Below are 14,927 nucleotides of genomic sequence, written 5' to 3' on the forward strand. Positions count from 1 at the left end.
CATTATTTTGGGTTGAATGTATTTGTCCGAAAACAATTTCTGAAGAATGATCAGCCTGTGAATGTATAAACCCCATACTGGCTGGAAAAATGTTGCCACCTACGACCTAAGTGTCGTAAAACGCTGAACTCATAAGGTTTTCACATTGTTTCACAGCATTAACTATGATTGACTTTCGCACATCAAACATCGGAGAAATGAGCCAGCAATTGCTTTATTACCACACAAACCATTATGTTGTAACCTTTCCTTTGCAGAATTCTGATTGAGTGAAATGGTGTGATAACTTGGTTGTAAATGTAATTAAGTGATTACTGTGGTATGATTTGTTGTCGGTGATAATCAGGCTTTCATGTCAAAATTGTGGAACTTTTCATGTTCTTTGTTAATTAAATTTATTTGTATTTGTAAGCGACCATGGGTCAAGGAGCGACACTGCCATTTGCAACAAAAATGCAGAAATAAAGGAATTTAGTAACAAGAGAAAGTCTGCATGTTTCAAATTCCTGTTTCAGCTATGTTATTGTTTTAATTATTATGATAGTCTGATATATACGTGTTAATTCTGGTCTGAAAAAGGGCTTGATATTTCAGAACTTTGATGAAGTCTAAAAATAACATTTAGTAATTAAAAAATTCTTATTTTTGTAAGAAGAGAATTTTTCAGACAGCTCCAGTTCATAACAAGTTCAATTCCTGATACACAAAATTGGGAGGGATAACTGGAATTCTTCCACTATATTAAGTTTGCTGAGTTTGGCAAAATAAAAACAAAATCTGCTACAAATATTTAGCTTGTAACCCTGTCTTGGGTGTAGTTTTAGGATTCCTTTGAACACCAGACTGTGTCTTATGTTTACACCATCCAGGTGGTCCATATTAGATCTCCAGGTAGCTAAACTTGTGAACCAATCAACTCAAAATACTGGCAGCAAATGTTACTTGTATTACGATTGGTTTATAATGATCTCATTAGAGTCTAATCTAACCTATCAAATAATAGTTTGCAGGAATCATAAAACAGAGTCATGATTAGGGGTTAATATGTTCATCATTTTCACACTAGCCTATCATCAAGTGATTAACATGCCAGTGTGTGTCAAGACCTTGCCCAGAATGTCTGTGATAGAATGGTTTGACCCTCCTTCATGGTTTATATACCTTTCTGTACAATGTTTTTGTTAATTTCTTCATAATTATAAAAGTGAATCAAAAGTAGTCACAATTCAGGACACATGTTTTCCAGCCTTGCGCACCAAACTTACTGTAGTTTTCCTGTTCAAAATGACATTTTTTTCAACTAACAATTATTAAATAATGACAGGTTATGATTGGCAAAGGCACCAAATATGTCGTACTTCATAATAAAACAATCCTTAGTACACTCTGGAAAATGACAGTGACTGATTTTCGTAAATATTGTCCAGTGGCCAGGGAGTAGGAATATTTTCACAACATACGGTCAGCTAGTCAGCTGGGTGATGAAATGTTGATACATCATCTCTGTGGTGACAGAAGCTATGGAATTGGAATCCAGAAGAAAAAATCTTGGGACATCAGTATCTGCTTGATAATTATGGTTTGTATTATAAAAATGCGAAATTAGTAGTGGTGGGCCGATTATTGGCGATAATCATCACTGCGGGCTTAAAGACGATTGGTGATGACGTCTTGCCTTTATTGTTTAATCAAAGAAATGGTGCCATGTTTTCAAGGGTTGAATCTGTGTTCTAAATCTTTCCATTTATTTCATTTTCTCTTTAAACTCTAATTATTGACTAGATTGCCTGGACGCAAAAGTAACAATTGTACAAGCAGATAATGACCAAATTGATGAAGTTATATATAATTACCCTGGAAAATGAGGAAGAATGTTAGCATCAGGCGTAGTTGTATTATCTAGTAATATAGTATTTGACAATTTGTTAGTGATAATTTCATTTCCTTAAGATTTCCTTCAGATTACACCAAAAGTCATCCTTGATTTTATGAGTTTGTAAACATTTTATCAAAGTCAGGGACTGACAGTGAGCTATCATGAAGCATTTACTTTTCAGTTTGTGACTTTACATTAAGTTAAAAAATAACACAGGCTGTCCAGCGGCCCTAAAATTCCTATTTTTTTTCAGTAATTAACACTCAAATCAAAGGGAATTCCTAAAAAAAAACTTATTTTTAATGACAATTCCTAATTTTTAGCTTACCATAGCACGAATGCTCAAGGTTAGCTATTGTGATCGGTCTATGTCCGTCCTTCCATCAACAATGGCTTAAAAAAACATCTCCTCTGAAACTACCTGGCCAAATTCAATGAAACTACTCAGGAAGCTTCCTTGGGTGTCCCTCTACAAAAATACAACAAGGGGTCACGATTGATCAACAACAACAACAAAATGGCTGACTTCCTGTTTTGCTTTAAAACACATCTTTTCTGAAACTGCCAGTCCAAATTCAATGAAACTTTACAGGAAGCTTCCTTGGGTGACCCTCTACAAAAATACAACAAGGGGTCACGATTGATCAAAAACAACAAAATGGCAAACTTCATCTTTTGCTTTAAAAAAAAATCTCCTCTGAATCTACCACTCCGAATTCAATGAAACTTTACAGGAAGCTTCCTTGGGTGACCCTCTACAAAAATACAACAATGGGTCACGATTGATCAACAACAACAACAACAAAATGGCAAACTTCCTGTTTTGCTTTAAAAAAAACATCTCTAAAACTACCAGTCCAAATTCAATGAAACTTTACAGGAAGCTTCCTTGGGTAACCTTTTACAAAAGTACAAGAAGGGGTCGCGATTGATCAAAAACAACAAAATGGCCGACTTCCTGTTTTGCTTTAAAAAACATCTCCTCTGAAACTACCAGGCCAAATTCACTGAAACTTTACAGTAGCTTCATTGCATGACCCTTAACAAATAGAGAAAAAGGCATCGTCATCAGTAAAGACATGTTTAATTGCAACATTTTTATTAAATTCTAGCTCGACTATTCGAAGAATAAGGAGAGCTATCCTAGTCACCCGAGCGTATTTTGAAAGTCCATTGACATCTGGCTTTGAAACTTTGCATGCTTGTTCATCATCATGCCCCCAACCTGAACACAGGAGGAGGTAACTCTATCAAGCATTTTGTCAAAATTATGCCCTTTTTTCGACTTAAAATTTATGTTAAAATTCAATTTATGTAAATATCTCAGCACATCATGTACTGCATTTAAATCTAATCTAACAGTGATCAATGCATGTTTCGCCAAAACTTTTCAATCCATACACTGAAAAGTGGCGGAATAGTTGAGCGCGCTGTCTCTGTGACAGCTCTTGTTATTATTTCTAGACCTCCTGCATGTTGTGGCAAAGATTTAATTATAAAGGTTAGAGCCAATTAACAGCTGAAACAATGGAACCCTGGTGTATGTCATTCCTGTACTTATAGTATGTGAGTTTATTTCTTGTTAAATTTGCAGAGGTAAGTCCATTATGATGTTTACAACTACCATATTTAGCCCTTAAATTCCTTATTTTAGCCCTAAATTAGCTCTAAAATATTTTTTTATCCCTAAAATTAGCCCTTATTTATTGCCAAAAAGTGCTGGACAGTCTTATAACAGTGTATTTTCTCTAATGTTTGTTGTTTATTGCTTTGTTGCTTTATTTTATTTAATTCTTACGCCATGCAGTAAGAGTGATTTGATTAACCGCAGTACCTACTTAATAGATGAAAAATGACCCAAAATGTATTCTTTCAAATTTTCTGATAATTATCAATTAATCCGATTAATCGGTCTGTTTGTACGATTAATTGATTAAAATAATCAAGCCAATTGCCCATCACTAGCAATGAGTGACTCAGACTGGCTATCTATCAAACTTCGTGCATGCATATGGCTCTAAAAAAAATTGTTTTGTTCAGTAATGAATGACACATTGATTAAGAATATATTGAGACGGTGTACTCCAACAGGTCATCATGGTATGTTTGGCCTCCTATGTATGAAACAAGGGTTCCCATCATTTGCTATTGTGGGTCCCAGCCACTGCATGTAGGATAATGATTCTACAATATTCACTGTTGACAACATTTCTAGCACTGTGACCGAGGACATGTGCTGGCATTTGTAATTTAGAGTCCCCCAAGGTTCATTAAGGTATCATTATCAGCTATGGTCAAGGTACATGACCATTGATGGACAAGGAATCAAATTCATGTGAGAAGTGAATGATTGAATTGTCATGCTTCAATAAAATTGCTTGTCACCGTGGTGATAAAATGTGACCTGGGCAAGGTCATGGGTCGGGGTGTTGAAGGTTGGGTCATTAGAAAGAGGGGGTCAGTAATCCATGGTGCTTTGTGTGAAATTAAACCAGCATGGGGCAGGCTGATCTGTATTGGGGTAGGGTTTCAGATTTATTGTTTGAAAATATTTTGACATGTGGTAAATGTTATTTAAAACCTTGCATGGTGTTGATGGAGGTCGCAATTTATGGAGTGATAATGTGTGACCAGGGTGTAATGTAAAGCCACACTGTGATAAATGATGGCCTATTATGAATTTACCATACCTCCAATGTTTTTCTTGGAGAATTGAATTTTAAGTTACATGAAAAAGACCCAAACATTAACTACTTACTAAATGTTTTACAGTACTTGTAAATGAGCTGTTTAAAAAATGGTGCCAGAAAGATTGATGAAAGAAACTTTCAAGTAAATGGGTTTTGAGCATCTTCTATGCAAATAACAGCCAGCCTGTCTAGAAAATTGTTCTACAGATTAGTCTATTATTTTATTTCAATAAATCATGCACAATTGATATTTCAGACTTTTTGTACCTCAAAGAATCTTTTGGAATGGAGAAAGAATGTCGGGTCTAAAGAAATAATGTTTTGGATCAAAGATAGATTTGGTCCCATCTTTCAAAAGTTGCTTATCCAATGGATTCCTGGAGCGTCATCTTCAAGCCTGGTCAGTCACAAGTGGACATCACAGCCAATGAGAAATGATTAATTAGTTGTAACTGACCAAAGGTTGAAGCTGACCAATAGCCCAGAAACTGTTGCAATCAGCCCATAAAATAAGCACAATTAGGACAAAAGATTTCAAATAAATCTTCCCAACTTTTGACAAGGGGTTTGGTATGACAAAAGTGCAGAGAAAAATGCTGAATGGGGGAGAAATGGTCTGAATCAGTGGCCGGAATGTTTGATGTCCACTTCTCAATGGTCAGCCCAACTGGCCAGATGGTTTCTAGAGGTTGTTAGCATTACCATGAAGGATTGAGTGATCGGAACAATGGCTAATTTCTGTCAAATAATGTTCCTTTTTTGTCTGAAGTAAATGATATAGAGAAAACCCGTTTTAAGCCCTTGTAAATTACAGGCCATTCTCTAGTGGTCTTCATTGTTGTTCCAGGGATAACGACACTGTTACATCCAATTAATATTCATAGGGTCTTTAATTTGTACTCACTCTATTGTTTATTGTCATGTATAAGGGGATTCAATTTGGTAAAATGCTGGTATTTTGTGTTTTTTGAAGATGGATGGACTAGTGTAAACGAGGTGTGAAATATTGGTGAAGGTGATTACATTTTGCATAGGTCAAGGCAACAACAAAGAACTGAATTTAAAATACTAATTTTGGGGTTTCACTTTGGTGTTATTTTAAGCATGTTTATGGTGAAGCTTTGACATTTTGGGTTCGGTTTTTGTGGGAACAGAATGCTCAAAAGAATGGCTTTGAAATTGGGTTTTAATTGGAATTTGCAGGACATGGCATAAGAGGTCATTTTCACAGATGTGTTTTAATTGAATTTTTCCCTGCTGTCAGGAATTGGCATCATATTTATGAGTCTTGGAATTGTTGGACAAAAGTACTTTTATAAAGAGTTTTTTTTTCTTCCTTTTACTTCTCATTCTGTTGGGAAGGTAATTGATTTTGGAAAATGCTTAATATATTAACATAAAAAAAGTTCTAAATGTGAATAGGCAAATGTTGTTGTTTTTTTAACACATGCTCGTTATGAGGTAAATAAGTGCATAGATATGTAATTCAAAATTCCATAGATCCATAGCACCACCTCCAAAATGAAGGAACTCCGCAATGGGTTTTCCCTTCTGCCTCATCATAGGTTCAATGCTACTTTGTGGGTACGTTGAGTGTGCTGCCGCCAATTAAAGTTCAATAGACCCTCTAATTGCACCATCATGGCACCCAAACAACTACAATAGCGATAAAACATATAAAATACCGAGGGAGGTTACAATAAATGTTCCTAAAAGTGAGAAATGAGCTATGAATTTCACAATTTTCCTCCCCTTTCTCTTGACTATCCCAGGATTTGTACTTCACATTGTTTTTTTGTTCTCGCCAAAAACTTGCTCTCAGGTGCCGCCCAGATGTTTCGTGCTTCTCCCTCCCCGCTTGTGTGAGAAGTGTTCTTGATCTTCTAATAAACTGAATGAGATCATTTGATCGTTTTGTTTCATTAAGTTGTAACTGTTTAACAAAAAATGTTAAAATGCTCTGAAAGCCTTGTTATGCTGGTAAATAATAGGTTTTTGCAATTTTTTATGAGCATGAAAAAGAAAACACACACAAGAAAATTGGTCATTACTGTTCTTTTTAGTCAGCTGTTTATAAATAAATTGCATTATTTAGTGTCAGTTTGCTTTGGAGTTGAACCACACGCATTTAAGTATTAGTTTAAAAAAAATCTCCAAATGTTCTGCATAAAAGAGCCAAATTATCAGGTCATAATTGAAGGAATGTTGCTGACTTATGAAACAAAGTTTTACAAAATTGCAACTCCTATAATTTGGACTGACTTTTATGCGAAATTCTCACATCGGTAAAACATGTATAAAACTATATTAGTCTACATTCAATATTATAACTTTTGAACATCTAACCAACACTTTAAAATAAAGTCAGTTTTATTATGCATTTAGGCCTGTTTTTGACTGCACCGTGACAGCTGACCTTTTTGACAATTTTTATAGTAAAATTTATGTAACCCAATAATCTCTTCAACTACCAACTGGACAGACTCAGATGGAATAAACATTTCTTTTTAGATTTATATTTAAGGGGTTCAGTTGAACTAATAATCATAAAGAAAGCCAGGTGAATTATTGAAATTTCCTAAATTTCCAAAAAAAGTATTCAACGTGAGTTTTTTGTAAGTGATTGATAGCTAAGGCTGGTGCAGGTGCCTCAGAATATAGTAACCTTTGCAGAGTTTTGACACATGCATTCACTTTGCGCATTTTATATGTCTATTTGCATCTGTTCACCAATTAAAATGCAGTAAATCAGTATGAAATATGAACAGGTTATGATTTTCAAGAGCAATTGGTACACTGCAGGCTACCAAATTGTTTGGTTGAAAATTGGAAGAAAAATATGCTGACATTTTTTTTCTTCCAATTACTTCTTAAAGCACCAATGTACCCATAGGAGGACTGCTGTGTAGCTAAAATGAATGCAAAACAAACTCTTTCTTCCCACCATCAACTCACAGTCTGTGAAACAACTAAAGCCTTAACACCCCTACAAATACTCCCTACCTACCATCAACTCACAGCCTGTGAAACAACTAAAGCCTGAACACCCCTACAAATACTCCCTACCTACCATCAACTCACAGTCTGTGAAACAACTAAAGCCTGAACACCCCTACAAATACTCCCTACCTACCATCAACTCACAGCCTGTGAAACTACTAAAGCCTGAACACCCCTACAAATACTCCCTACCCACGATCAACTCACAGCCTGTGAAACTACTAAAGCCTGAACACCCCTACAAATACTCCCTACCTACCATCAACTCACAGTCTGTGAAACTACTAAAGCCTGAACACCCCTACAAATACTCCCTACCTACCATCAACTCACAGCCTGTGAAACTACTAAAGCCTGAACACCCCTACAAATACTCCCTACCTACCATCAACTCACAGTCTGTGAAACTACTAAAGCCTGAACACCCCTACAAATACTCCCTACCTACCATCAACTCACAGCCTGTGAAACTACTAAAGCCTGAACACCCCTACAAATACTCCCTACCTACCATCAACTCACAGTCTGTGAGACAACTAAAGCCTGAACACCCCTACAAACACTCCCTACCTACCATCAACTCACAGCCTGTGAAACTACTAAAGCCTGAACACCCCTACAAATACTCCTTACCTACCATCAACTCACAGTCTGTGAGACAACTAAAGCCTGAACACCCCTACAAACACTCCCTACCCACGATCAACTCACAGCCTGTGAAACTACTAAAGCCTGAACACCCCTACAAATACTCCCTACCTACCATCAACTCACAGTCTGTGAAACTACTAAAGCCTGAACACCCCTACAAATACTCCCTACCTACCATCAACTCACAGCCTGTGAAACTACTAAAGCCTGAACACCCCTACAAATACTCCCTACCTACCATCAACTCACAGTCTGTGAAACTACTAAAGCCTGAACACCCCTACAAATACTCCCTACCTACCATCAACTCACAGCCTGTGAAACTACTAAAGCCTGAACACCCCTACAAATACTCCCTACCTACCATCAACTCACAGTCTGTGAAACTACTAAAGCCTGAACACCCCTACAAATACTCCCTACCCACCATCAACTCACAGTCTGTGAAACTACTAAAGCCTGAACACCCCTACAAATACTCCCTACCTACCATCAACTCAGCCTGTGAAACTACTAAAGCCTGAACACCCCTACAAATACTCCCTACCTACCATCAACTCACAGCCTGTGAAACTACTAAAGCCTGAACACCCCTACAAATACTCCTTACCTACCATCAACTCACAGTCTGTGAGACAACTAAAGCCTGAACACCCCTACAAACACTCCCTACCTACCGTCAACTCACAGCCTGTGAAACTACTAAAGCCTGAACACCCCTACAAATACTCCCTACCTACCATCAACTCACAGTCTGTGAGACAACTAAAGCCTGAACTCCCCTACAAACACTCCCTACCTACCATCAACTCACAGCCTGTGAAACTACTAAAGCCTGAACACCCCTACAAATACTCCCTACCTACCATCAACTCACAGCCTGTGAAACTACTAAAGCCTGAACACCCCTACAAATACTCCCTACCTACCATCAACTCACAGCCTGTGAAACTACTAAAGCCTGAACACCCCTACAAATACTCCCTACCTACCATCAACTCACAGTCTGTGAAACTACTAAAGCCTGAACACCCCTACAAATACTCCCTACCCACCATCAACTCACAGCCTGTGAAACTACTAAAGCCTGAACACCCCTACAAATACTCCCTACCTACCATCAACTCACAGTCTGTGAGACAACTAAAGCCTGAACACCCCTACAAACACTCCCTACCTACCATCAACTCACAGCCTGTGAAACAACTAAAGCCTGAACACCCCTACAAACACTCCCTACCTACCATCAACTCACAGCCTGTGAAACTACTAAAGCCTGAACACCCCTACAAATACTCCCTACCTACCATCAACTCACAGTCTGTGAAACTACTAAAGCCTGAACACCCCTACAAATACTCCCTACCTACCATCAACTCACAGTCTGTGAAACTACTAAAGCCTGAACACCCCTACAAATACTCCCTACCCACCATCAACTCACAGCCTGTGAAACTACTAAAGCCTGAACACCCCTACAAATACTCCCTACCTACCATCAACTCACAGCCTGTGAAACTACTAAAGCCTGAACACCCCTACAAATACTCCCTACCTACCATCAACTCACAGCCTGTGAAACTACTAAAGCCTGAACACCCCTACAAATACTCCCTACCCACCATCAACTCACAGCCTGTGAAACTACTAAAGCCTGAACACCCCTACAAATACTCCCTACCTACCATCAACTCACAGTCTGTGAGACAACTAAAGCCTGAACACCCCTACAAACACTCCCTACCTACCATCAACTCACAGTCTGTGAAACAACTAAAGCCTGAACACCCCTACAAACACTCCCTACCCACCATCAACTCACAGCCTGTGAAACTACTAAAGCCTGAACACCCCTACAAACACTCCCTACCCACCATCAACTCACAGTCTGTGAAACTACTAAAGCCTGAACACCCCTACAAATACTCCCTACCTACCATCAACTCACAGCCTGTGAAACTACTAAAGCCTGAACACCCCTACAAATACTCCCTACCTACCATCAACTCACAGTCTGTGAAACAACTAAAGCCTGAACACCCCTACAAATACTCCCTACCTACCATCAACTCACAGCCTGTGAAACTACTAAAGCCTGAACATCCCTACAAATACTCCTTACCTACCATCAACTCACAGCCTGTGAAACAACTAAAGCCTGAACACCCCTACAAACACTCCCTACCTACCATCAACTCACAGCCTGTGAAACAACTAAAGCCTGAACACCCCTACAAATACTCCCTACCCACCATCAACTCACAGCCTGTGAAACTACTAAAGCCTGAACATCCCTACAAATACTCCCTACCTACCATCAACTCACAGCCTGTGAAACAACTAAAGCCTGAACACCCCTACAAACACTCCCTACCTACCATCAACTCACAGTCTGTGAAACAACTAAAGCCTGAACACCCCTACAAATACTCCCTACCCACCATCAACTCACAGCCTGTGAAACTACTAAAGCCTGAACACCCCTACAAATACTCCCTACCTACCATCAACTCACAGTCTGTGAAACAACTAAAGCCTGAACACCCCTACAAACACTCCCTACCTACCATCAACTCACAGTCTGTGAAACAACTAAAGCCTTAACACCCCTACAAATACTCCCTACCTACCATCAACTCACAGTCTGTGAAACTACTAAAGCCTGAACACCCCTACAAATACTCCCTACCTACCATCAACTCACAGTCTGTGAAACTACTAAAGCCTGAACACCCCTACAAATACTCCCTACCTACCATCAACTCACAGCCTGTGAAACTACTAAAGCCTGAACACCCCTACAAACACTCCCTACCTACCATCAACTCACAGCCTGTGAAACTACTAAAGCCTGAACACCCCTACAAATACTCCCTACCCACCATCAACTCACAGCCTGTGAAACTACTAAAGCCTGAACACCCCTACAAATACTCCCTACCTACCATCAACTCACAGCCTGTGAAACAACTAAAGCCTGAACACCCCTACAAATACTCCCTACCTACCATCAACTTACAGTCTGTGAAACAACTAAAGCCTGAACACCCCTACAAATACTCCCTACCTACCATCAACTCACAGCCTGTGAGACAACTAAAGCCTGAACACCCCTACAAATACTCCCTACCTACCATTAACTCACAGCCTGTGAAACTACTAAAGCCTGAACACCCCTACAAATACTCCCTACCTACCATCAACTCACAGCCTGTGAAACTACTAAAGCCTGAACACCCCTACAAATACTCCCTACCTACCATCAACTCACAGTCTGTGAAACAACTAAAGCCTGAACACCCCTACAAATACTCCCTACCTACCATCAACTCACAGCCTGTGAAACTACTAAAGCCTGAACATCCCTACAAATACTCCCTACCTACCATCAACTCACAGCCTGTGAAACAACTAAAGCCTGAACACCCCTACAAACACTCCCTACCTACCATCAACTCACAGCCTGTGAAACAACTAAAGCCTGAACACCCCTACAAATACTCCCTACCTACCATCAACTCACAGCCTGTGAAACTACTAAAGCCTGAACATCCCTACAAATACTCCCTACCTACCATCAACTCACAGCCTGTGAAACAACTAAAGCCTGAACACCCCTACAAACACTCCCTACCTACCATCAACTCACAGTCTGTGAAACAACTAAAGCCTGAACACCCCTACAAATACTCCCTACCTACCATCAACTCACAGCCTGTGAAACTACTAAAGCCTGAACACCCCTACAAATACTCCCTACCTACCATCAACTCACAGTCTGTGAAACAACTAAAGCCTGAACACCCCTACAAACACTCCCTACCTACCATCAACTCACAGTCTGTGAAACAACTAAAGCCTTAACACCCCTACAAATACTCCCTACCTACCATCAACTCACAGTCTGTGAAACTACTAAAGCCTGAACACCCCTACAAATACTCCCTACCTACCATCAACTCACAGTCTGTGAAACTACTAAAGCCTGAACACCCCTACAAATACTCCCTACCTACCATCAACTCACAGCCTGTGAAACTACTAAAGCCTGAACACCCCTACAAACACTCCCTACCTACCATCAACTCACAGCCTGTGAAACTACTAAAGCCTGAACACCCCTACAAATACTCCCTACCCACCATCAACTCACAGCCTGTGAAACTACTAAAGCCTGAACACCCCTACAAATACTCCCTACCTACCATCAACTCACAGCCTGTGAAACAACTAAAGCCTGAACACCCCTACAAATACTCCCTACCTACCATCAACTCACAGTCTGTGAAACAACTAAAGCCTGAACACCCCTACAAATACTCCCTACCTACCATCAACTCACAGCCTGTGAGACAACTAAAGCCTGAACACCCCTACAAATACTCCCTACCTACCATTAACTCACAGCCTGTGAAACTACTAAAGCCTGAACACCCCTACAAATACTCCCTACCTACCATCAACTCACAGCCTGTGAAACTACTAAAGCCTGAACACCCCTACAAATACTCCCTACCTACCATCAACTCACAGCCTGTGAAACAACTATTAAACTACCCCCCCCCCCCCCTTGCATCAATTCTCAGCAGCTGCAACAACTAAAGCGTGAACACCTACAGACATGAATATTATTGCCATTCCAATCTCCATATTCAATAGCATTTCCAGCACCACCATTTTTATCATCATCAGCAGCATCAGCAGGAGCAGCAGGAGCAGAGAAGTAGCAGCAAATATTTCATTATCATCATAAGCAACAGCAGAATTGTTATCCTCATCATTATCAGCAGAGCAGCAACAGCAGCAGCCTTATCTTCATCATCATTATCATCAGCAGCAGCAGCACCAGACCAGAAGCTGCATCTTAACAACAATGACAAAAGTCAAGGTACATAAGCAACAACTACAACTAAGAGAAAAGTGATATTTAATGTATCTTTTGTTATCAACAACATTACTGATGAAGTGCAATTGTCTTTTACATAATCCGAAAGGCAGAATTTTATGACAAATATTGATAGTATTATTGTACACCACTTAGACAAGCAGTATGCACATGTTGTCAACTGTTTGTTTAATCATTGCGCCTCAGACGCATATTCGAGATTTCACACATAGTAGAAAATTAATTTTCACAGGGTATGAAAAATAATCATAACAAAACAGCAAGATAACGATAATTCAGGACTCTAGGAACATGAAAATAACATTACATTTGAGCAACATAAACAAATAAAAGTAAATGATCTTGGAAGAAAAAACACGTATCTCGACATGTGAAGTAAATATAACATGTGTAAAGTTTCTTTGAAAGTAATGATTCAAACCATCTTTCAAATGGATATATCTCTGTGTATGTGTAACACATTTAATCTGTAGACGTTTTGGGCGGAACATTCATTATGCTTTTATTAGCTCAGATGCTCTTTCGTTCTGTCATGATACGGTGTTTAAAGACACTCTGTTTTTTTTAATTCTTGATACCATTTGCAAAAGGTGTAAGGTTTAGTCTTTGTATTATTTTGTTAATGGGACTTTCAAGAATATCGTCCTTCAAGAGATCTGCAGATTTACTATTGAATAACGCTCAAATATTATTCTATAATCATAAACAAAATAATTGTCTATCACTGTGAGTCACAAAGCAAGGCTTAGATAGAAATATACTTGTAATATATAAGTTGTCCATTTTATTACTACTTAATGGTTGAAGCAGACGGCAGTTAATTTGATTTTTACAAGTAGCCTGAAGTTTCACAGCTTTTTTGGTGCCATAGTAACAGGTAAAAAGGATGTTGGAGAGTATGTTTACTAGGATTTTTTTTATATTGGACATATATTTTTAAAAATGTCACAGTGTTTTCACAACTTGTTGTCAGCATTGTAGAAACTGAGTCTTAAATAATATATGTTCAATGGCCCTTGCCCAACTGAGAAAACTGTATAATTGTTGACAAGGGGTTGTACTGCTCTGGTCTCTAAGTTTCATAAAATATTCCAAGAAGTTTTAGTTCCAAAAATTAATTTTTTGGGGTTTAACTAGATTTAAAAACCAAAACACATGTGTGGTCCTAACAATATATTAGCATGTTTGCAAGAATGTAAAATGCCAGAATTCTCTACTTTAATTCTGTTAGTGCCACACTTTTTCTTTATGACCAGGTTAAATTATGCCAGTTAAAAATTTCTTTACAAACAGCTTCAACATTCCAAAACGCATGCCATGCCTTGGAAATTCATTAAATTTCCAGACTACAGTGATAAGTTGAAACAAAAGGCCAGATAAGTGTCAGTAAGCCCATTAAAATGATGGGCTGGTAAGACTTTGGGGTATTTTGGTCTCATGATTGGATAAACAAAGGCATGGATGCCTGGGACCTGTGGAATTTTAATGTGGGGTCCAGGCGTAATGTTGACCAAAGGTCAGTCTGGCCCCTGGTTGTGGTAAAAACTGAGGCCCAATTGACAGACCAGTGGTGCTAGTAGAATTGTGCATATTCGAAAGGTCAGGCATCTTGGGGATTTTCGTTGTTACAAATGTTTGAAGGAAATAAAGATAGTACAGAAACAAAGACTGTTCTGCACTTTTTTAAACAACTATTACAGCAGACTGATTCACATCTTCTTTCCAAAAATGGATGATTTTTTAGCAAGAACAGATCTTCGATAGCTTGGTTCATTTTCGTACATCATACACATATATAAACTAA

The 14,927-nt window shown here is 38.8% G+C and overlaps 1 protein-coding gene across 3 annotated transcripts in view; it reads left to right on the forward strand.

Moving 5' to 3' along the window:
* Window positions 1-14,927, forward strand: part of LOC128234605 (roundabout homolog 2-like) — a 137,436-nt gene that overhangs the window by 37,666 nt on the left and 84,843 nt on the right. The window lies entirely within an intron of this gene.

Source organism: Mya arenaria, chromosome 5 (assembly GCF_026914265.1).
Source record: "Mya arenaria isolate MELC-2E11 chromosome 5, ASM2691426v1".
NCBI lineage: Eukaryota > Metazoa > Mollusca > Bivalvia > Myida > Myidae > Mya > Mya arenaria.